We start from the raw sequence: 25,636 nt of genomic DNA on the forward strand, positions 1-25,636 counted from the left end.
ACAAAACCCAAAAGCCCACATAACCACCACTTTTCTAAAAGCTCTGCTTATAAAACATTAAGAGAAGAATCATTTGTGTCCAAATGCCATTCGATCTGGCACTGCTACCCACAAACTCTGCACAGTTTAATCAATAAGACAGATTCTAACCTTCAGGGATATTTTAATCATCACAACCATCCATGGCTATCAGCTCAAATTATGTGTCCACCCCTACAACATTCTTCAAGGAGAGTTCGCTGTACTGGCACTGGTTTTAGGGCACGTATTTTATGATATAACAAGTAACTACAAGTCTGAGAGGACCGTGAAATTTCCAAAATGAGATAGGCATGCCACCCTCCTATAAAACATATAATAAAAATCTATGTCAGATCAGTGCAGGTGCTGAAGTTTTATGTAGAACAGACATCTGCCTAGTAAGCAGTATCAGCATAGAACCTGGTTGAACACTACAGTGGGAATGTCTTAGGTGCTACTTGTCCAGAGAGGTTTATGCTGGTTTCAAGCCCAAGAAAGCTCCATCAGTGCAAATAACACCTTCACCCAAAAAGAGGCACAAAACAAAATAAAACAAAACAAACAAATAAACAAACAAACAAAAAAAAAAACAAACAAGGCCAGCCAACCCCAAAGCACATCACCCTACATCAATACCCTGGATGGTTACGCCAGAGTTACATGGTGTCTCTCCGTGCTCTGGAGAGAAACAAGGGGCAAGAACAGACAGCTCTGAAGCGGGACAACCTAAATGCTCTCCACAGGACTACAGTTCCCCAGACCTGACTCATCTCATGTCGGCAGCTGAGCCACTTGCACGGCAGCTTACTTTAACTGCAATCTTCGAGGAAAAGAAATAAAAAAAACCACCACCACCAACAAAAAAAACCAACACAACTCAATCACAGATAGGCATCATTTCCTTAATATAACCATATCACTCCTTTCCAAATTCAAGGGTGAAAGGCTTCTCTTTCAAAAAATTGAGACAGCAAATTAAACATAGATTTTAAAAACACACACACACACCAGTTTGCAATCATCCTCCTGTACTGGCAGCAGCAGAAGATACTGCTGCCTGTCGATAAACATCACGACTCCCTGACAATGCAGGTTACCACCTCGGAGGCTCTGCCAGAAACAATATCATCACCAATACCAAGTAGCTGGCAGGACGCGGCGTTATGCGAAGAGATCACCCGAAGGTCACTGAACATTTACCTTATGGTTACAAGCCAAAATGAGATTATCTCCACAGATGCCACCTAATAAACACAGAAGAGGGCTGCGAGGGATGCCAGCTTGTCCAGAGTGATAACTGCTCGTAACGCCAGTGCTGGCTGGCGGGGGGGAGAGCGAGCAGTGAGCCCGCACGTCCACACAGCCCCCGTTTGGGAGGCACTCAGAGGGATGCACCGCCCGCCATGTCGCCACAGGGAACGGGCGCCATTTTGTGCCGAAAGCCTCGCCCCACGCACGGTTCGGGCAGTATGGCCTGCACTGCGTCAGCACACCTGAAGCAGCTGCTTCTCCTCTGCTGGCGTGGACTGCCTTGTGTCAGGGCTTCAGCCCAGGACCGCAAAACAGCACGGGAGTCATCACTAAAAAAAAACGACGCAGCCAATACCCAAAATGTGGTCAGTCCTCAGAGAACGGCCATCCCTCTTGAAGACAGTGTTGTGAAAAAGCTCACATCGCACAGACCCCCAAAGTTAAAATAAAATAAAAAAATATCAAGAGGAAATCCCCTCAAGCTAAGAGGAATGGTCTATAGACATTATGGGGAAAGGGCAGAAAGTATTGTCTCTATTTTTCACCTGCAGGAATAATTTCAACAACAATGTACAAATGTGAATAAATAAATTAAACAAAGGGGCACTATCCTAAGGAGGAATACTACTTGTCAGCACTTTGGCAAGATACAGCAGAGCAACAACACCCTACATAAAACTGTCATGGATAAGACCATCCAGCACCCTAGCAAGGATCAGACATTCCACACTTACAGGCCACAAAAACAGGTGATTTCAGTACAAGGAAGGGCCCATCTTTTCCTGAACCTACTATGTTACCCCAGTGCACTGACAAGTGAATTTGGCTGGCAGCTGTCGGGCTGTGGCTCTGCTAACAGTCCCAGGTGGGATCTGCAGCTCGCCATTGCCCTCAGCCTGCTCCCATCCCTGTTCCCACCAGGGAGGCTGTGTGTGGGGCACCACGCCTGCACCTGACCTCAGAAACCTTCCTGTGCTCGATGAATGCACTGGATCACTATTGATTAGCCATAACTTTCTTAAGACTAATAAGGGAAATTGTATAGGATGCTTCAGTGCTGAGTATTCAGTCATTGCTGCTTTTCTCCTCATCCGTTTTTCCACCAACAGCACCTCCCTTCTTCAGGGGATGTTTTAACACCTCTTTGTTAGGATGATTATTTAGTTTACCTAAAATCCAGGAGAAGCCTTTGATTGAAGAACATGTATTTGTGGCAACTGTTATTTGGACATAGATACATACCATGGATAACATTTCTCCTTATACAGCACAGGGCAGCAACGCACATCTCACAGCGTCTACAGCCAATATGGGGAAAGAACACCAGAAAAATAAGCAATCCTGCTCTGACAGCTCAGGATCAGATCAGTTAAACATGTCTACCTGCTCCTGGGAAATCCTATCTCTGCGCATTATGGAAAAGTAGGTTCTGAGCTGTCTCAACAATTTTAGATGCAGTCTCTGGGGTTCTCCACAGCAAACAAAGGCAGCCAGTGCCAGTCAAAAACAAACAAATAAACATCACTTTTTAGGATCATGCCCATGCTATTAGCAAATGCCTTTTTAAAACAACCGGTGCTTTGAGCTTGTTGCCTTCACAACATCAGGAAAACAAGAGTCACACCTCACGCTGACTAATAATGAGCTGACTTCACCTAGTCAGTGGACAGACATTTATGTGGCCCCAAGAATAACCCACTGTTCACCCTACACCAGCAAAAGGCACCATATGGCCTACTATATTGGTGTCGTATCTAATTTCTGAAATTATGTAGGGCACTCTTTCAGAGAAGTAGGTCGCTGTGATATTTTGGATGCAGAGGTCTTCCACTCTTGGAGACCTGAATCAAACTTACATGTAAGCATAGTGCTGGTTGCTATGACATAATTGCAAGCTTGTTTATGTTATGAATACTGTGTAATGAAGTCTGCATGCAGACTCCTCTATTCTGGGAGTGAGAGTACTTTGACTTATGAGTTATGGCAAACATTTTCAGTCTGGGTATCTGCTGTCACAGGAACTATTTGGAAGGCAGTGGGGCAGAAAGGCGTGCAGAAGGGGAAGGTGCTCAAGGACATGATCAAAGGAGCAAGAGTACTACTCAAAAAGCAAACCCGCTGAAATAAAGAAGTGCATGAGGTAGTGTGCTCCTTAGTCCTCTCTGCTTAAGAAAAGGCTATTCCTAGTAACCGCCCCCTTTCAAACTACACCGCTAACTTTGCATGACAGTCACCAACGTGACTCAGTACCTACACCAGTCCCTGAATACCCATCAATTTAATTTGAGACAATACTCCAAGTCATCATTATTCCTTCCCCTCCCCACATCCCGGTGCTGCCCTCCAGCCCTCCCAAAGGGGAGTTAGCAGAGTAGGAAACAGTGGGATGACTTTTCACAGTCAATTTACTCATGGACCCTAGTGCAAGAAAGAAATGTTTGGGTTCCTGGGGATGTATCATAACTACAATTTCCCTATCTGAAGTGGCAAAGGGAGCCTTGCTCCACACAAATGTTCTTGAATATTGATCTGAAGCTTATAGATGTAAAATGGGTTAACATTTTCTTTTCTAAATTGCCTACTCCCATTTTCTGTCTTGGTAGATGGATGCTATATGTGAAAGTGAGCCAGAGGTTCACTGTTACTGTACAGCACTGTACCAACCCAGTATTTTTACTCATTACAGAGATGCCTTCAACTTTATTTTAAATGAAGCTTCCAAAATTGTGAAATATTTCAGATGGGTAATAGAGAAGGACAAGAGGAAAAAAAATAGGAGAGAGGGGACAGAGAGAGAGAGTATTTAAATTTCATTCTATAGTTTTAAGAGAGAATCCTTTAGGAGCATGGAAGGAACATCACTAGAGAGCAAAGTATTAAGCATCACTGCATTAACTGATCTACCTGAGAGCATAACAAAAATTTGGCTTGGCTTCTGCTCTCAGAGTAGAGGCAATAAGATTTAATTTCATATAGCTGAGCCATGGTACAAAACTTAATTTCTCCTCACAATGAAAAAGTACTGATCATTATTATTACATCCAGAGCTTCAGTCTGACTGAAAGGAATTTTTTGTACCTTTTCACTGAGTTTGTAATAAAAGGCAATGAAACCAAACATATACTCTGTGAAGGGAAAAAAGATGAGTGTTAGGTCACAGAAGTGTATAAGAATATATGAAGAATGAAAGCGACAAAGGGATTAAACACTCTACATGCTCTAGTAGGGCAGACCATCATTCAGGACTTACTTCAGGGTTTGCAAACCAGATCGAAACATGACTGAACTACTGTCTCCTAGGTGTTAGACAACAACACTGAAAAGCCAAACCCCGATCATTACTTCCTAACCTTACACACAACTGTGTGTGTCCTTAGAGACTTGTATTATCACACCCAGTGCATCAGCAAGCTGAGCTTCCCAAAGAAGCTTTTGCAATCAGTTGCAGAAGAAACCTGTCTATGCTTCTGGGCATTCAAAGTAGGGAGCCAAAATTGCAAGAAGGCTTTGAAAGACTATCAACCCTCAAGTTATTTAGACTGTGTCCTTACTGCAAGCTGGCTGCAATACAAGCCTCAGCAAACAAAATGATCAGGGCTCTGGACTCTAGATTCTACCTCCAAGCAGATTAGTCCATCTGAGGACAAACTACCAACAAGCTGCATTAAGAAAGTTTTACGTAAACATAGGAACAAAGCTAAGGGCAACACCCAGGAAGCCAAGTTAAGACATAGCATGAAGTGCTGAAGAAGCTGTATCCAAATCAAAAGGAAAAAAAAAAATCACGAAACACTAATCTTGCTGTTCTTACTTCTATAGCAGAAATAAACACACACAGAGCCTTTGACAACAGCTCCTAAATCAAGAGACAATGTTGTAGAGAGTGAGTAAAACAGAAAGGACTCACCTGCAGGGATTTGCATTCAACCACAGGAAAAGAAAGCAAAACGTAGGGAAAGTTCAGTGCTAGAGGGGTGCCAGAGGTCTCCATAACGTACTGATGTACACAGACTGAAGTGTGTTTAAGAGAATACCGATAGCTTAAAGCTACAGCATCATACTTTTTCAATAAAACACCAGAAACCTACCTTACCATAACATTTATTTTTATGAACAGCGCTCTGTACTGTCTCTGGTGATTTGCATATTGTCTGCATTGTTTGCTAAATGCCATCAACTATCTCTCAAGGCCATTCAAAATCAGTAACATGCTATATTTCTTTTAAATTAGGTAAGCAAGTGTATATGAGGTCTTAGGGAAAGTGTTTTGGCTTGAGCAGGACAGTAAAGTCTTTAGTAAAGTAATAATAACTAGAAGATAAACATGTATTTGGAAAGCCATTGAGGCGAGAGAACAAGCTCAAGTTGCAAGTCATAGCAAGCTAAGTAAAAAGCACAAAAGTGCATTTTGCTGTCAGCCTCTATGGGCCAAATCATGCAAGGTATTGAGTGTTTATTTGCTAGGGACTGCAGTTACACAAGGCACCCTCCCTCTCTTGGTGGCTTATGTAAGCCTTTCTGTCTAGACACAAGTTTGATTTTGAGGGAACATGCTGGTCCTACATTTTTCTCGAGACTTTCCTCACAATCTGGAAGCTACAGGGGAACAACAAGGCACTCAGCAGTAACTTTGCCTCCCTTTAGCTGTTTATATAAAAAGTCTGGGCTTTCAAACACTCAGTAGAGGGTGAAGAGAGTTAAAAAATCCAGCTGATTGGGTTTAATTTCTTACTTCAGTGCTATTTCCAAGGGGTTGATCTGTCATGCTAACAGAGACAAGAACCAATATCCTTCAGTTACTTCTGCAAATAGAAGACAGAATCTGGATCATCCTACAAAATAAACACACAGAAAGGGGAAAAAAAAAAGAAGAAAAAAAAAAAACAGAAAAAGAGGTAATAGAGGACAAGGAAACTACATGTAAGCAGTCTATATATAAACTGCTCTATATAAAACACCTTCTATACCCCACACACTTTTTTTAAGGCTTCCTGGCAATAATAAATGGTATTTTGTTCTCTGGGAAATAACAGCCTAAATCAATGACATGTTGAACTCTAATACAAGAACAAACTGAAAGTAACATATGGGTTTGGATGAGGTCATGATAATACCTTTGCTAGACCAGCTAAAATAGCATCTTTTACTGGAGTTCTGAGAAAAATCTGGCATTTTAATAACTGTTAAGGCAAAATGGGGGGAGAAGAGTCTATCAGATGTCAGGAACTGGTAGTAGTCCATGTACCAAGATCCGATTTCTTTTTACTAAAAACGTAAGATACATACAAAAGCAAAACACCATAGACAATATTCATAGCCACTGAAAGTTTGTCTTCTAGTAGGAAACAATCGAGAACAAAAGATAATAAGGTGACCTCCTAGCAAAAAATACTTAGGCATGCCTAAAACTTGTCTGACCATTGTTTGACCAATACTTGCCCATTCTGATCCAGCAGCCTGAAACCATCCAGCCCATGTGCAAGCAGACACAGTGCAGAACTACAAACAGAAGATGCGATTTTGCATACTTGCAAACATTTCCAAACACTAAGCAAAAACTCATAAACAAATAAGCTTTTGAAAATTATCCTCTGGAGCTTGCGCAAAGCAAGGCAAATATCGTTTGAGATCAGCCATAAAGAAAAAAAAAAAAAGTCTGTTGTAGTTATAAATGGCTTGTTAGTGGAGTTCACCAGCAGGGCAGTCTGCGACTGATCAACTCGGCTGTCACTAGTGGGAACCGCTATAAAGGTTTCTGGCAGAAGGACTGTGATGGAATGATGAAGGTATTTGCTCAACTAAGGAAAAAAAAAAAAAGAAATAATAATGTTTACTAAAATATGGACAAATTGATATCCACAAACATGGTTCACAGTAACCCTGTAAACTTGAGAATTTTCTACAGGGACACAGAAGGACTGAAAGGACTGTTGATAAGAGGAACAAAAAGCATTTATTTATTTATATATAGATATTAGATATGTATAAGTATATGTATATTTAATCTAATATATATAGCATATATTTACATACATATTTATATAAATAAAACCTACTTATACATAAAATAAAAAACCCACCACCCTTGGCTTTTGTAAGAAACCAGATAAAAACTGTTTGGCATCTCCCGAGATTCTTCCTCTTTGATCTCACTGCCAACATGATCCATACTAAATGAAGAAGCAGCGCTTACACTATATATCTGTCAGTAAGAGTCAGGGGAGGCGTTGGGAGAGGCATCAGGAAGGAACATCATGACATTCTCACCCATGTCATTTTTGCAAATCAAGGCAGAGCTGGCTATAAAAGGAAGAGGGGGAGAAAAAGCCATCACCTCTGTGTGAAAGAGCTGTTAAGTAATGGGTGAATAATGCAGAGTAATACAATTACAGAAAATGCCATTGTTCCCTATATATAGGTGTGCGTGTATATAAACACACATATAAGCACACACACACCTCTCCCGGTTGCAAAAAAAGAAAAGGGTTGTACAGATGCCTTGAATACCAACACAGAGCTTCCATTATGCATCCCAAATTGCCAGCATGCATAAGAGCTGTGATTCTGGGTCCTTATAATCTCTCCATTATAGATTAAGTGACATTAGCATAGCAGTCACAGGTGAACAAGGAAATTGAGGAAATAAGAGTACAAGTGATCTAAAACAGAAGTGTAAGCCAACCAACCAAACACACAGCTACTGGCTCACTCTCCCTGTCCACTTTGCAGCTGTACAGTGGCCAGGGCACTGCTGCTTCCTGTCATCTTTGGAAACGTGGAGAAACATATTTAAAGAACAATAAAATTGAAGCAAAAAAAACAGACTTTAATTATTCTGCATTTAGTCAAAAAAAAAAAATCTGGCCATTTAGCAGGAAAAAGTAGCGATGAACCACAGGGATCTGAATGTGCGTAAGAATTACAGGAGACAAAAAGCTGCATATATCCTGTATCAGTATCAGTCTGAACAAATTATCACAATTGGATGGCTTCTGAACAGCCTGCATGAGATCTCACCTCTACGCGTACTGTGCAAGTGTCCACACCACAAAGCCATCAGCCCAGCTGGCAGTCTCACTGTTACAGCAAAGAAGTCAGTCCTTCAACCGACCTAAACACCAAATACAAGCGGTATTCGCTCTGAGACACTACTGCTGGGCAAGCGCACAGGAGCAGTGTCCATATGTTCTACTCATTACAGTACTGCTGACACACAAAAATATCAGTCATGTGCCATAAAATTTCGAGTTTGGCTTAAAAATAGGAGCTTCCTTTAATAAATTATGGGCTTCAACATTTTATTTCCATCTAGTTTCTAAGCACATAGACATCTCCTTTTATTTTATTTTATTTTATTTTATTTTATTTTATTTTATTTTATTTTTTAAGAAACGTTGGGAAGGCACCCCTCAAACCTGAAATGCTCATGAAATGCTCATGAAATCCCTTGTTGCCAGTAAACAGGCTTTCCAGTAGGAAAGAAGCAAATACCACATTTCAGGAACAAAATCAGGAAGTTAGCAATGCTTTTGCATAAGCAACTTCAGTCTAGAGCAGCCCAACAGGCCCCCAGATCTAATGGCCAGTCCTGTCTTAAACCTCACATTCTAGCAGAAAGCAAAGCTCATCATCCGCAGAAAGGCAGGAGAGTAACAGGAGAGTAACATCCTTCTTGCCTAAAAGTCCAGAGTTCAAAGCCGCTATCCCATTTTACACAAGACTATCTCAGCTCTTGTACAATAAGTGAATTACATGTGCATCTTACACCGTGATTTTTCATGGTAGAATTCCATTTTGTCATCAGAGGTTTAGAAGAAGAATTGCAGTTCTGCATGTAACCACACAGCCAAGTTATATTTACCTTCTCTCACAGAAAAAAAAAATAAGAATTTTTTCTCCCTAGCCTGGAGAAGAGGACGCTCTGGGGGATCTATGACATCTATAAATACCTGAAGGGAAGGTGCGATGAAGATGAAGCCTGACTCATTTTAATGGTGCCCAGCGGCAGGACAAGAGGCAGCGGGCACAGCTCTGAGCACCGGGCCGCACTTGTGTGCTGTGCGGGTGGCCGAGCACTGGCACAGGCTGCCCAGAGAGGCCGTGGGGTCTCCTCATGGAGACCTTCAGAAGCCGCCTGGACGTGGTGCTGGGCACCCTGCTCTGGGTGGCCCTGCTGGGGCAGGGGGCTGGGGCAGGGGCCTCCAGAGGGACCTGACAGCCTCAGCCGTGCTGGGATTCTGTGAAGTGGAACTGTAGCTCAAACAGACTTTTTGTTTTGAAAACACATTTCTTATGACAGTGACAAATGATCAGAAAGTGATGCATCACACCTAAGTGAACATCGCTGCTCTGGAGATCACGAGATTCCTGTCTGCTGGCCCTACAGGACAACATTGTTTTCCCTAGATAGACGGAGGGCAGTTCGTTCTTTATTCTTAAGCTTTCCTCAGCCTGACAAACCCAAAACCAGTAAAACTCAATTAAATATACCACTACTGTATAAATCTGACATCTCTCCCCAACTGAAGACTTGCTACACCTTCGCTACCTTCGATCTCTGTGACTCATTGTTGGAAAATCTGCAGTTTCAAAGGTAGATTCCTCTTTAAAGAACTGTTTTTCTCAGTTTCATTAAGTCGTGTGTTTACTTTAAGGAACATTTCTTTACTGCAGAGCCAAGGGACTATGGTGATTTATTCCTCTGTGATTTCTCACAGCCCAGCCAGAAGTGCTTCCACAAGGAGGAGGCGGGCGCGCGGCCGGTCCGTAACCCAGCTAATCATCACGGTCCCCACGGGAGCTGCTCACTCTCCATCAAGCAGAGCAGACACCGAGGAACTCCCAAGCAGCGACCCACAGGCTCTCTGGTGCTCACCTCTTGACGCCACCGACTTAATTCACAAGCAGATTCACTGAGACGGCCCAGTTTAGCTCTCCCCGTCCTTGCCTGCGCACTGCTATCACCGTGCAGTGACTCGAAGACGAAGTATGACTGTAAGGTGTCTGATCACTTACTGGCAAGTCCCTCTCCCCCTGCTCTCCTCACCCACACCTGTTAGTCATTACCCCTGTTCTCCGTGGTCATGCCCTAATGCACTAAAAATTATATAGGAGACGTAGAAAGGGCAGAGGGAGGACTGAATAAACAGGCAGAGCAGGGAAGAAAGCAAGGGTGAGAGTAGCCCCATTTGGGTCATGTAAAAGACTGAGGGATCCAGGCTGCTGGGTGCCTGCTGTCCCTGACAGGCTGCCCTGAGGGTGCTTCCCACCCAGCACCTGCAGGAATGGCTACCACACAACAGGGGGTGGTGCAGCCACTGATCCCCCAGCACGTCCCAGCTCGGTGCGAGCCCACGGACCTCAGCATCACCATCCCTGCAGCCACAGAAACCGGTTCCAGTGCGAGCTGGACTCGCGTCTTCAAGCAACCGCGCTGAAGTCTGTGTTCTCCAATCTCCTCTGCTAGCCACGACTCAGCCCACGCAGGTATCTCTGTGCGTGTTGCAATTAGACCTCCAAATTGCCAGGCAGACATCGCAGCGACAAATCTCTCTCCGTGCCTTTACACTCCCCTCAGCCTCTGCCAGAACCTAGCAGGGCAAGTGAGATACAAATGCTTTCACACCTACATGTTTTGTTTAATCAACCACAGATGCTCAGATTGATTGAGCAGTGATTTGCATAGATTAGCGTGATGTCAGTATTTATAATACAGGAGGAACATCATGCCAAAATCCACCCTTGTATAGGTATATACACACACAACAATAATTGGACTGTTTCTTATACTAAGAAAAGATACCAAAACTGAAAAATAGAGACCTGCAAGTCGGATTTATCACATTGCCTCAATCTTCTCCCTTTTTGCAGACTTTCTTCTTGTTTAATTGTGACATCAGAACTTTTCCTCCTTACCTTTTCTGTAACAATTACAACAGCTGCCAAAGCTGTCACTGTGACCAGATCTAACTGGAGTGAAGAAGCTATGTAGGGCCAAGTATGTATTTCTACACATTGTAATTAGCATCTCCTCAGAGCTGGCTGTGGGAAAAGATCATCATTTTTTCCTATGAAAACATTTATGTTTTAACAAAAAAAGTGAAAAATAAAGTGGAAATTATTCCCAAAGTTCAATGTGAAATAAGCAAGAGTTATCCAAATAAGGTTTGGAATTTCTAGTTTCTTTGCCAAGAAAAATCAAATTTTTAAAGATGACTTAATTTCAGATAAATAAAAGCATCAGTCAGCATTTCTAAGCAGTATTAATCATTTTTCTGCTGGACTAAGTTACAGACAGCTAGAAGAGTCACTTGTATATTTCAGTAATTTACATAGTGACTAACATTATTTAAAATATATTTTTTAAAGGCCAGAAATATGTAACTCAAAAGCATGAAGAAGAGAATTGAATCATGTTGTATGCTCTTTTGGAATTCAAAAGAGTTGAGTTACAAAAGTTAAACATTTAGTTGAAATATCGTGAAATGCAGTGAATAAAGATCGCTTTAGACCAGCAATAATCCCCACTGTATCATGTAACATTAATGCCTATTTTACAGAAAGCTGTAGTAAACATCCATCAAAACAGCAGAGGAGGCAGCTTCACTTGCGACGTGAAACGGTTACCATTACCAAAGGAGGCGAGTAGAGGCAGCTGTCATGAGAGGCAAGTACTACAAACAGCAACGCCTTCAAAGAGCAAATGAGATGGCTTGCTGCAGAACTTCAGAGACTGGCAATATTAGCATTACTGCACAGACACACTAAACTAAGGCATTTTTTTTCTTTTCTTTTTTTTCCCATGGAATATCAAAATAACAGCAGGTAAATACTTTGCTCCTTGTAAGCCAGCAATAAAATAGGTAAGTCACTCCCAATCAATCATTTCTTTATTTGTAAACAACAGTCCAGGACCACATCCCAAACATAACACCACCAGTAGGCACCAAAATCCCCAAATCCTGTACTAGCCAGTGCAGCACACACTTTACTGGCATGGCACGTTGCCTTCAAGGTCTTTTCATCCTTGGTTTACCTCCTCAGAGGATGACAAACTAGCTTGGGGTTGAAAAAAACCATTTGTTTTGCAACCTAAATGTAAATTGTGCTCTGCTAAGACTGAGCAGGAGTCTCAATTCTGCATCAAAAGATTCTCATAGCAGTAAGAGCAATACAGGGAGGTTTCATTTTCCAGACTGGTCTTTGGTTTATATATTTTAAATAGTAGTCATAGAGAGTTAAGAGTGAGTTCAGAGAATATTTTAATCAATCCATATTTAAATTTTTACTCTGTGAACCTTTCCGATTCAGTGCCCTAGCACACAACTAACTAAAGCGGATGGACATTCCTGGCAATAAGCTGTCATTTAACAGATAATATTGATTGATTTTACTGCCCTTCTTGAAGATGTTTTGTTACCAAAACATTTGTTTGCTTCCTTGCTTTTACACAAAAGTTGTAGGGTATTTCTGAGTGTCAAATTTCTAAAGGTGGCTTTAGCTGACAATTAAAATGGATGTTTTGCTTCCATTAATTTTCACTGAACTTCAACATGCACTGATGAATCCCTTTCTCTACCCTTCCCATGCTTCCACTAGAAAAAGCAAAGCTATTAATAAGAGAAAAATGAAGATAACATGAACAAAATAATTCAACAGACCAGTCCCCCCAGATATACAATCCCGTCCTTGAATGTCAGGACAAAATTCAGTAGGTGCACAAATTCCAGGGGGAAACACAGCAAGTCCATAGGAAACAACTGTGGGTACAGTGCAAAACGTCTGCATCCACTCTCTGTTTCTGAAGTACATGAATATGCACTTTCCTCTGTATAAAACAACCAATTTTCTGTTTGGAAAGTGCAAAGTGATAATTAATGTACAAGGTTAAAGAGAAAGGAAAACAAAAAATCTTTCAAGGATGCAGCAAGAGAAATTTCTGCCGGAGGCTACATTAGCCAAAATAAGAATGTCCACTGCACAATATCTAATTTCATGCATGACTGCTGCTCTGGGTCACAGCTCTACACTCTCTCCCTCTGAAGCTTCCTCATTCACCCCTCTACCCCAGCCTAAAACACTGTTATTTATAAACTGCTTGGAAAACTGGTGTCCCAACAGCCTCACAGGTTTTATAAACAAATGTATCTGTCTAACCTCATACTGAATTTATAGCATTTTTCAACCAAAAGGAGTAAACAAGATGATGCACAAGGCCATTACTTCATGATTCAGGCAGAATGGAGAGGAGCATTATTGACAGATGAGAAATTACTCCTATTTTTGCCGGTAAAATTAAGAACTCTGCTGGAGCAAAATGAAAACTCCTTCCAATTTCCATTAAAATGATTTTTTTCTTAAATAACAAGAATTCAGGTTCACTTTAGGGAAACCATCCTTAGGGCCAACCGAGGTATGGTTTATCAGGACAAACATTCTTGTTTTTTCTATTTCAGTTCAGGAACAGCAAAATTGCTCAGATATATCCTATCCATCCTGGGGGTCAGAACTTTCTGACAAAATTAAATGAGGGCGATAGCTAGGCTCCGGAACAACAGCTTTAGGGTTGGCTTACACAGGACAGTGTAGTAACATGTATGAGCACTGAATTAACTTGGATTTACCTATCCTTATTAGCATGAAATTTTCCTAGACTAATACAATCGTGTTTCTGACACCCAGAAAGTTAGTGTGGGTATCTGACCAATCATAACTGCATCAGCATGGACACAGCCTTGGATGTTATGCTGCACAAACAGGATGATTCACCAATTTCAGTGATCAGTGGACACTCTGCATAGGAAAATCAGGCACAAACTACAAGGGAAGGGAAAATAAATCTATTAAGAACTAGTTCTGTGCACCTGCGGAATTGCCACGATTTCAAGTAAGGTAAGCTGCAAACAGCAGCTTTATCTGTCTAGACTAAAGGTTTAGACTGGCTTGCAATCAACAGCTTCAAATAAGGCAAATCTCCAGGACAGGAAGATGAAAAACGAAGGAGGAAAAAATCAGTACAAGAAAATTCCTTTAAAGATATGGCATATCTTCACAGAACCCCAGCACGGCTGAGGCTGTCAGGTCCCTCTGGAGGCCCCCTGCCCCAGCCCCCTGCCCCAGCAGGGCCACCCAGAGCAGGGTGCCCAGCACCACGTCCAGGCGGCTTCTGAAGGTCTCCATGAGGAGACCCCACGGCCTCTCTGGGCAGCCTGTGCCAGTGCTCGGCCACCCGCACAGCACACAAGTGCGGCCCGGTGCTCAGAGCTGTGCCCGCTGCCTCTTGTCCTGCCACTGGGCACCACTGCAAGGAGCCTGGCTCCATCCTCATTGCACCTTCCCCTTGGATATTTACAGACATTACAGATCCCCCAGAGCCTCCTCTTCTCCAGGCTGAGGAGCTCTCAGCCTCTCCTCACAGAAGAGGTGATCCAGGATCATCTTCATGACTAATGGATTCTCTCTCCAGTGTGTCCACATCTCTCCTGTGCTGGGGAGCCCTAAAAGACACTTCCCAAATGACAGTACATCAGTCTGAAAGTTGTAGACTTCACTAAATCCCAAATAGTAAAGAGCGAAAACTTACTTGAGATTTACTCAGAGATATGAAGCTTTATTTTTGTTTGTTTTAAGGGGTCTATACTACTGTCAGACCCACCAAAAAAAAAAAACAAAAAACACAACAAACAACAAAAAAAACAGCACTGAAGTCACTAACCAATAAAAACTTTGATGCATACCAGAGACAGAATTATACATCTTTCTCACACGATTTATAGCTGCCTTCTAGAAAAGGCTTGAAAACTACTAAAATGGAAAGTTTATTAAATTGTTTACTTCTCAAATACATTCTGAAGCAAAAATAAACGCATTGCCAGCTGGTGTTCCTGCGCTCTCTGCAAAGAATCAGTGTTCGACACTTATCTCATAGGACCCAAAATTCTTCTTTCTGGCTGTTTTTCCCCTCTGTTGTCAGTTTTTTTCCTAACATTTCCTCTTTAAAAAAGCTAGATCAATAAATAAATTCTTGACATAGCTGTTTGCATAACATCATGAACATTGTGGGAGAACACAACACGATCCTTAACCTCCCCCTCACTGCCAAGGGCAGCTTGGGCTTGGAGCGATGCCACGACAGGGAACAAACCATGGCAGGGCACTGCCCCGCCGTGTCCCAGACCTGAAGCCCCAGGTGCCCATCCTCTTTGAAAGGAAAAATACCCTTACCCTTTAAAAGCTGTATCTTTTGAAACTTGAAAGAAGTGAGGGAAATAGGGGAAAGAAGGCATATGCCAGACTCCTCTTTTCTATCCAGAAGGAAGTAACTTGATAAATGATTGCTAAAACCAACATTTTAATGAAACCAAAGACAGAATATCAACTTTCAAACTACTCCTTTGCCTGAAATTCTAACAGCACAAAAATTGCCAACCTATGCTGGGGAAAAATAACAGCAAGGATATGTTAGACTTGTTCTGACTTACCAGTAAGTTATTTATAACACCCTTCAAAATTTTGGAAGGTTATATTATGGAGTCCAAGTTGTATTGTCTATTGTTTTACAGCCAGGTGCAGGAAACTAAAGCAGAGCCAGCATGCTTGCTGGAAAAAACAAAACAAGGCAAAAAAAAAACAAAAAACCCTCTGGATTGCAGAAGTTGCTTTTTTTGCATTCTTAAGTCAGTGCTATGCGCTTGGGTACTTTTCTCACATAGTTTAGCAAATGTAGGTATCCCGTGAACTAACCATAAGTGGAGACACCCCATCATTTTTCTTAGGCGTATTCTATAAATGCCAGAGACCATCTTTGAAGAGAAACTCCAAATTTACCTTCAAATTGTTTTGTCTTGCTAGCTGAGTTCATGTTGAAGATGGATATAATTTAAAGCAGTTTCGCTGTTTGACTAAGGATTGGGCAAGTCAAGTTTTCTGCAGTAGTCTCGTCTCTGCACTTCAAACCAGAGACAAGAAGTCTTCTTGCTTTTCTGAACAGAAAAATAATAGAAAATGATTTGGTCTGTTCTTTATTCTTCCTCAGTTCTTGCAGAACAGAACTAAAGTCACCCATTAAAGACTTGTCTCATCTACTAGACAGAGCATTCCCCGTGTCCTAAAGAGATAAAGAAACCCAAGTAGGAACAGCACAAACACTGTGAATAATAAGGGATTTTATATTTTAATCTAGATGAAATAACACTGTCTTCAACAAACAGATGCCAAGTGCGATACCTTTTTCGTGCAGCAGACTGTTTAACAACCACAATGTAATTATAAGACAGCTGCCAATTCTGAACGGGATGCTTTTCCGATCTTGCACAGTAATAGCCAAAATTTTGCTTAATTTTAGCATAAGGGCAGGTAGTCCAACACAGCGCCTGTGTCTGAGGAAGTTATATTTATGTACCACTTATCTGCTCTTCCCCTCAGAAAATTCATTACCTGGTTTTCCTTCCTGCTTACCCTTAACCTCAACTTCCAGAAAAGTATCAAATTCCACTTACACAGTGTTCTTTATAATTAGACACAAATTATTGAAAAAGTTCAATTATAACATTTTTGCCGTAGCATCTAAAAATGCTAGATATTAATAAAACCTTTAATCACCCTGAGGAAACACTGTGCTATTCACAAGTCTGTTCTACATTTTAAATTCCTCTGAGAAGAAAGAAATGCAATGACCAATATACTGATTATTACTATGTACTTAGCCATCATTTCATGAAGTCAAAATGTTGGGCTACGATACTTTTATACTGTTCAGAATACACCTGCCAATGAAATTTTCATCTGTGATGTAGGAGACAGTAAAGCTTATTTTAATATACACACAATTCCTATTATCATAATTAAAAATATAAATATTCTGTATTATATGTTTGTTATTATTTTTATTGCACACAGAAAATATACAATACTAATACATTAAATATGGTGTGTTTGTGTATATATACACACACATAAAACAAGCAAAAAAGATTTTTACATTCCTGGGATTCTTTGATGGGCAATTAATACAACGTTAACGTGCAGATCCTTTGACTATCCAACTGAAGTGTTTAATTACTAGCCTAGCAGAAACATATTAAAACAAAAAAATATTAAGTACCGTGTAAAGCTTGAACAACCTACCAAAACGCTGCCTGTCGTAAGATTTGCAAAGTGTCCAAAAACTATTTTTAAACTCCTGAAGCTTCTTCCATACTAATATGCATTCTCAGCCTAATACAGGCACTGAGTTAGTTTGTCGCCTTTATGTTTTAACTACACACCATGTTGTTTTTGTCTCTCAATTGCCTCAAATCTTTCTGCTTCGATTCTGTGTTCTGCTAGCAGGTCAGCCTCCCATTCTCATTTTCCACATTTTACATATTTCCTTCTTCGGTCATTCACTGGCACATGTCAACAAAATTTACCCGCTAACCTGCTTGCCGATGTTGACATTTTCCAGGAATATGTGCGTCAGTATACAAGGAACTTAAATAAAATGAAAAAAATGCAGATTTCCTGGAAGATGCTAAATTAGAAATCCCTTATGCAAAATCCCTTCAGTTATACAAAGACAGCGAACCCAATGTAACGTTGTGTTAGATAAACTCAAGCGTTGCCCTTTGCTCTTTCATGTCAAGTGGCGCTTTCTGTCATCAGCTTCTGCTTTCACAGACACGGGTTTGGGAGTTTTCTACAGTGCTTCTGCTGTTTTGGAGGATGTTTTGTTTCAATAAGCAGTTGTGGTGGATAAATACACTATGTTTGGGAGGATGTTTTGTTTCAATAAGCAGTTGTGGTGGATAAATACACTAATGGATCACCATATGCTGGAGGTCCCTTTTGCTAATAGGGAACTCTTGCTCCCCAGCTTTTTTAATTTGCATCTGGAAATAAAAGGGCTTTTTCCCCTTATTTCCCAACTACATAGTTGCATTTATCACTAACAGAAGTGTATGGCAGCTACTCTTCAAAAGCCATTTTTCCTCCAACCCTTCCCTGTATTTTAGGTCTGGTCAAACTGCACAATGTCTTCCCTAAGGAGGACACTTCCAAACCTGAAATATAAAGTTTCTTATTTAGTATTTGCTCTTTGCTTTCCTTCTGAGAGAAAAAAGAAGGTGTTAGATCTTGTACAACTGGACGGGCATGGGAGGAAAACGTGTGGATGGTCACACACCCAGCAGACTGAAGGCCACTTCACTAGGCATCAAGACACTCAGTACTTTTGAAAACACTTGGAAGACACGCATAAGCCTGATGAAAATGAGGGATGCAATGACCAAGCTAGACAGATTTCTATTTCCAGCAAAGTACTCAACTGGCATTGTTACTCTCACTTTATATTTCATAATCACACCTCCAATATGAAAAAGATGTCATTCCTATTTGATGAGCCTTTCACAATTTACCACTTTCAGCCATCCGGAAACTATTATGTCAATACAGGCTTCAAAATCCTAGCCAAAAAAGTTTTTAGCCTTCCTGTTTAGCTCTGAAAACACACAGCCTCAAGAACCATTTTTTAAAAAGGAGAAGTATCATAGGTCACATTTTCCTTTAACAAATGCCTACGTGATCAGCATATATACATATATATTCTTTGAAACAATAAAGAAGCAAGATATAGGTCCAAATCCAAGGATTCAAACAAGCAATAAAACCCAAGGACTCAGACAAATCAGATAAAATAATTTTAAGGCATAGAAGTTTCTAGGGGAGAAGATGAGTTTAACTATATTTTTTCCTTTTTGCAAAAGCAAAAAGTTGGTTTGTTGGTGTTTTTTTGTTTTGTTTTGTTTTCCAGTACACTTGTTCAAAAGTAAAGTCTTGTTCTCAAATAAGTTTGGTCATTTTACAGTCAGTAATGAAAAAAGGAAGAAGACTATATAACCTGAAAATACTGAAATGCAGCTACACTAGCAAGAGGTGAAAGCCAGCACTTTTCTCAGGCAGCAAAACCAGTCAGTGCTAGATTGACTTAGAAAAACATCCTATGTTGTATAACCTTGTATTCAGTTGAAGACAGCAGATCCAACGAGAGAAATGAAATCTAAACAATGAAGACCCAATGTAGTTTTCCAAGAGAAGAACAAGGGAAGAAATCAATTGTGCTCATTTTATTGAGGATCTTTAACAAGAATTCAATTAAAACAATTTCTTTTTTTTTTCCTAAACTGAATGACTAAAACCTACTGAACCAGAAGACTCAGATACTCTAGGCATGGCGTAGGAAGTACAAATCCAGTTCTACATTAGCAACGAAGAGGACCTAAGTCTGAATGCATTCAAGAGCAAAAAAATTATATACCAAAATTACTTTTATGTGGGAGAGCAACATCTATTATACCAGCAGAACTAAAAACTGTTTCTGAAGATCTACGTGGATCATTCAACAGTGGATTTTAATAATTGACATTAACAAATATTATTAAATATTAAATATAAAATCTAACATTATAATTTTATATATTAACATATATAATTTTAATTATTTGGTTTATTTTATGGTCATATTTAATATATCTTGATTGTGTTGTCCTTTTGCATAAATGAACTTCATTTAACACTCTCTGAAATTGTTTGGGATCTTTTTCCCCCTCTTCTTTTCCTTTCATGCCCTTTTTGACTGAGCAGCTTAATTAATATCCATTTCTAAGAATAAGTGCTGTCCTGGGGAATTTAACTAAATATGCTAAATGAACCCTGTTTCTGAGAAGACCTATCACAACACACCAGGCTGCAGTTAAACTTCGTTCTACACAGAAAACAACTCCCTCCTTCACGTTGCTATAACGTCTGACTTATCACTGGGAACGGGAAGGCAAAGTTTACATTATGTTTTGTGGAAAAAATTCGTAGCACTTGGCTGAAGTTAATATAGACCCAAATGTCCGTCTCCAAAAAGACCTTCTTAAGCTTCCAGAAAGCTCTCGATTTTAAAGTGGGTATTTTTTTTAAACAGAGCTCTAGCTCTGTACAGCTCCTCAGTAAACACATCCTCTTCCAGCATGCTGCGGAGAATACCTCTTACTGGGGAGATAATGTAAATAACTTTACAAATAATTATATTTATAAATAGGATATAAATCATTTCGAAGTAGAACTGCTCATTAGACAGCAGCGCATTCATGCAAAGTAACCCCATGACCCGACACGGGTGTATAAAATCCAGACTTTGACCTCGAGCTGGTTCCTGAAACCTCCTCCTACAGCGGCCAGCATGGATGAATTTCAAATACCAGGACAAGGGGAGGGGAGGGAAGGGAACAGAACTGTCAGGTGATTTTTTTCATTAAACTTCCAGTGGCTCAAAGCTTGGCTTATGACACATAGCAGGAAAAAATGATCCAGCAAGATCCAGCACTGAATACTTCTTTGTTCATTTTGTTCTAACATATTTTGCCCCAAAGAACAGAAGCAGTACTGTTCGACTGGAGCATGTCACCAAGCTTGATTCTTTTATCTGAAACCTAAGGCTAAATGACTTCTTTTATCTGCCTTGCTGCTTCACTGTCCCTCACCGAGTGGCTGAATGAAAGTGAGGATGCTCAACGCTGTTAAACTTTCAGATGCCCACGGACCTCCCAGCATCCGTGCTTTGAATGGAAGGAAGCGGTCTGATTTGGCTAAAATCATTTTAGGAGGCGAAACACCGAAAGGTGGCAGGAAGCAAGAGCAGCGAGGCAAGGCCACGGGCTGGTCCCAGCTCTGGCGCTGACTTAAACGAAGGGAGCTGAGGCCTGATCCAAGCCTCGCACCGCTTTCCTCAGCAAGGCACGGCTGAAGCGGTCGCTGGGACTCAGGGTGAGGAAACCAATTTTTATGTTCAGTACTTCTGCTTAAAAGCACAAATTCAGCTCATCACAACTGGTACCACCGTAGGATTTGTTCTCAGCACATCTATTTGCAGGGTCAGTTGGAGTTGCCAATGTATCTGTCCTTGAAGGGATTCCGTACCATTATTTTGCAATTAGCAGCTCCCTACATCCTTCTCTCCCAGTCTGGAACTAAGAAATACATAGATTTGCTGTCACTCCTGTTAACTGCATCAAGAAATGTTTTAAAAGAGCCCCCCTTCATGCTATCGGGAACCAGTTTTGCTATTCTGGATGTCCACATTAGAAAGACCTCTCTAGACGCATTGTGTATGTCCTGTTCTCATTTTCTTTTTAAAATTAAAATGAAAAGAGTAAACACTTTTACTCTATTTGCTGAAATAACCGAAGATGTGAAGCAGCTTGTACCATCACCACAAACACCATTAAACCACGTTTTCCTAGACACTCATGCTAATTAACCCTCCACGCCGCCGGTCATGGCAATAGCCTCCACCTTTGCATCTTCCTCAGGCCCCATCGGCAGAGCCAAGGGAGCTGCAGCTAAACCTGAGCACGGCCAGGTCGCTGCTGCAGAATGTGCCACTCGACCAGAGGCCTGAGATATGCTCAGTGCTTGAAACTCCTTTTCTTTTTTCTTTCATCATTTGCGAATATTCTCTATATTTAGTCCTTAGGAAAGTAACAGACAAGATGAATAATTAGATATCCAGCAGGGCTAAATCAACCAGGCTCCTCTGGACTCCGTTCACAATGCACATGATTTCAGTGCAAGGTTCTTCCCATCCAACACTATCAAAGGGCCCTGAACAACTCCTGTTATAGATCTTCTTAATGACTGTCTAATTTAAGCGTGAAAGTAATGATGATACGTACGAAAGAATGAGGTCTGTTTTCACCCCTAACCTGAGCTGAGACACCCTATATGAGCAATTATGACTCTAATCCTGTGCCACTTAATTTCCCAATTGTTTTTACCAGTTTTTAAAAACAATAAATTATTGCTACTTGTTTTCTTCATGAAACCATAGCATGCACAATCAGGTGCTCTAAATACCATACATTTGAATAAATGAGGGTCTGCGTGTTCACCTGGAACAACATTACTGCTGTTAACACACGCTCAGAGCGACTGATTGCAAACCGAGCACCACAAACGTCCTTAGCCGATCGTTCGGTTTTACGTACACAATTCCTACAGAAACAGCAAGAACCAAAAATCCGAGGCAGCTATAAGAAACCAGCTCCAAGACCTTCACCAGGATGGGAACATGGGTGCACACAGTGAGTTTCAGATGGTGATAGGCACACAAGGCAGGGTGATGGCTTTGGGAAAGGCAGCAACCTTTTCTTCCCACAACCTGCCACACCTCCTGCTTTCTTCCCACCGACTGACTGGTCAAGCAGCCTTGCTCTGTCTCCCACAAGTTATCCATCTTCCAGTCTCTCCACCAAATCTAACCCGATCTGTTCTCCCTCGAACCAGCGTTGGCCCTTCTGCGTTTCTCCATCCTTCATGGACACACCTAAAAGCCCAGCTGCATTTTCTACGGATTGTCACTGGCTTAATACTCCAACGTAGTATTATGTTGAGGTCTCAAGGCTTTTGTGGTCAGCCAAATGGATCTCCTCCAGGCCCTGTACATTATGAATATGTAATGTAACAAATGAGAAGCTCTATTAAAATATACCAGTACTCCTATAAACAGTGGGAATGTTGTGTAAAACTGCAGTGCAAGTTGAAGGCTTCATTTCCATTAAATCCAACGTGATTTATCGATGCCTACCTTCAATACGGTGTGGCTGCCAAGGGCCAGCAGGCCCAGCAAATAGCCTGCGAAGGAATCAAATGGAGGCTGCTAAGTCAAGACGTTGCTTTGATTCCCATTTCCACTTAAAAACTTAAATGAAATTTGACATGATTCATAGGCCAGAGGTAGGATTCAGAGATCAGGGCTGATCCCTTGAGGAGGCTGAGTGATTCAGTCACACGGAAAAGAAATATCACACAACTGAAAGAGTTAAACGCTTTACTATTTATATCCAAACACATTTAGAAGTCCACCTTCTATCCTAGCTCTCTACCAATGAAGGAAAAAAAGCCAACACCATGCTACAGTCTTCAAAAACTTGTATATTTATAGCTGCTCTCATTTCAATTAAATGTCTCAGTCTTTACGGTCAGCAAGCTCTGCCTCAGAATATTGTGCTTTACTGCAGAGGCAGAGCACGTTTCTGTACGTTTGTGGCAGAAAACGACAAAATTTTATGCCACGTGGAATATAAATTTGTGGGGATTTTTTGGGAGTAGGGGCTGCTTGTTTTTAACAAAACCAGCTAAAACAGTCTATTCCTAGAGTCTGGGAATCCAAGTTATGTTGTATCATCACCTACCTATACCTGTCCATTTATAAGTAACATTTAAAAATCCTAGTTTTCAAGACACAATACTTATGTCTTCCCCCTTTAGGCACAGTACAAGGCAGAACACATGACATATGTTCCTTTTTTCCTTTTTTTTTTTTTTTAAGAGATAAACAGATTGTAAGAAAACCCTGATAACTGCATTTCTTTTTCAGACTCACCTGATGAACATAGCTAAATTTTTAAACCTCAGAAAGCTCTGTAGCACATCTGCAGATTTCTGGCAATCAGTGGCTCCACTCTGAAATCAGATTTTCTTTGGAAAGTCACCTCTGGAGTTGTGTGGTTTTTTGCCCACTAGCTGACAAGTATCATTAATTAGAAGAGAGGTGTGTGTCTATGTATATATGTATGAATAATGGAATGAGACACAGCTGGTAAAACTAGCAAAGCATAAAGGTAATGTCTTGACCACTCGTCGCTATTACAAAATCCTATGGCATTTCTCTCTTGTGTATTAGTCTCGCAATGAGGGTAATTACATTCAGTCTCCTTAAATCCTTAGCTTAAATAGCTACTATAGTCACATATAGAAAGATATTTGCACGTCTGGGTCCTACTTAAGCGACTTAACTGCCATTGAAAATAGGGACAAGCATACCTTCTGAATGTGGCTTACACATGGCATTATTAAAGAATTTCTATGAAGGGCCTACGCAGTCTGTATTTTAGTTTCTGTATGTCTAAAAGATATATATATATATATGTATATGTATTTCCTACAATAAGCAGTAGCAATAGGCAGTTGGGTAGGAAATGCTATAAAGGCTGTCATTGCTCTTTTCGAGTCAAAGACCATCGTTGTCATGAAACATGCTCTGCAAGTGAGGTCTTGAAACTGCAATAATATTTTGACTTCCTCACCAGAGAACAGAATTTAAAATAAATAAATAAATAAAATAATCTGATTGATATGGTTCAGCAAGCAGTTAGGTTCACTTAGCCCTGCAGAACGGGGGGGGGGGGGGGGGGGGGGTTACCCTAATTATTATCATCATCTAATCAGGCTCAGTATATTGCAAAGTACTGCAGAATTTAATGTCTGTGGGTGCCATTCAAAGATCTCTGAAATCTATCTTTATTATGCATAAACATTTTTGTACACAGTTATTAACTTGACAAATGATGTCTTTTTAGAATCCATAATAGAAAGTGTGGCCAACTGAAGTGTTCCAGGCAATATGTAGAAACAGTTGTGCTCATGTAGAAATTAGGCTTTCCAACAGAGATCTCTAAAGCCCCATTTGTACTTGAAAGACATGCCTCTTGTTTTCATTTATTTTTTGCTAGCCAAATCTCTCATCTGTATTCTGTGAGACACACCTTTCGACAGTGGAGGAAAAACAATGTTTTAGTATTCTGTGGGGAGGGAAGATACGGAGGGGGATAAGAAGGAGGGAAAGAAGGAGTATTTCCCCAGTTATCTGCAAGATAATTCATCAAATCTGCTCTTCTAATTCACAAGCTTTTTGATATGCATAAAGGAGGAAGTTGTCTCAGGAAAGCGTAAGAAACATTTGACAAAACCAGAAACTGGATCAGAGAAAAATCATCTCTGCTTTTACGTTCTGGCAGCAAAATTGGAGTCCCTCTTTCTGATTTACAGAAGTTCCTTTTACCTGGAATACAACGCAGGATGTGGTAGTAGATAACTTATGTCCCCAGTCTGGCAGCACTAATTGTGCTCTTACTGCACGTTCCTACAACGATGGGCAGGGGCTGAAATGTGCCATGGATCTGGACTTCACACAAGAAAAACTGCTGTTCTAGAACATATTATACATGTGTGTGAGCATTTATTTTTGGATGTACGGCCGTTGGAAACACTAATGTTTGTATTTACATTCTGAGACATAAAATAGTAAAATATGGACTCTGGATAAATTGCAACAGTTTTGCTAAAGAGGCATTCACCATACAAGTATTATTACTACGCATTTCAACCCAGCTGTGGCAATTCAGAAATTGGCTACTCTTTGCTGACTCTTAACTGAAGGCGAGAATCATAGAGGAAGGGCGCAATGCTTAGAGTTGACATGGCACCGGCTGGGTTCATTAGCATGACTGGAAGCAAAATGGATGAGTCAGGTTTCATCTGCAGCATTAACCCAATATTGTTC

At 40.8% G+C, this 25,636-nt stretch overlaps 1 protein-coding gene and 1 long non-coding RNA gene across 2 annotated transcripts in view; both read right to left on the reverse strand.

Moving 5' to 3' along the window:
* The window catches only part of LDLRAD4 (low density lipoprotein receptor class A domain containing 4), a 247,183-nt gene that overhangs the window by 109,615 nt on the left and 111,932 nt on the right, over positions 1–25,636 (reverse strand). The window lies entirely within an intron of this gene.
* On the reverse strand, positions 813–24,483 carry LOC136790163 (uncharacterized). The gene is made up of 2 exons (XR_010829602.1): positions 8,290–24,483; positions 813–7,070 (listed from the first exon to the last, which is right to left on the reverse strand). It is a non-coding gene; the product is annotated as an uncharacterized lncRNA (long non-coding RNA).

Source organism: Anser cygnoides, chromosome 2 (genome assembly GCF_040182565.1).
Source record: "Anser cygnoides isolate HZ-2024a breed goose chromosome 2, Taihu_goose_T2T_genome, whole genome shotgun sequence".
Taxonomy (NCBI): Eukaryota; Metazoa; Chordata; class Aves; order Anseriformes; family Anatidae; genus Anser; species Anser cygnoides.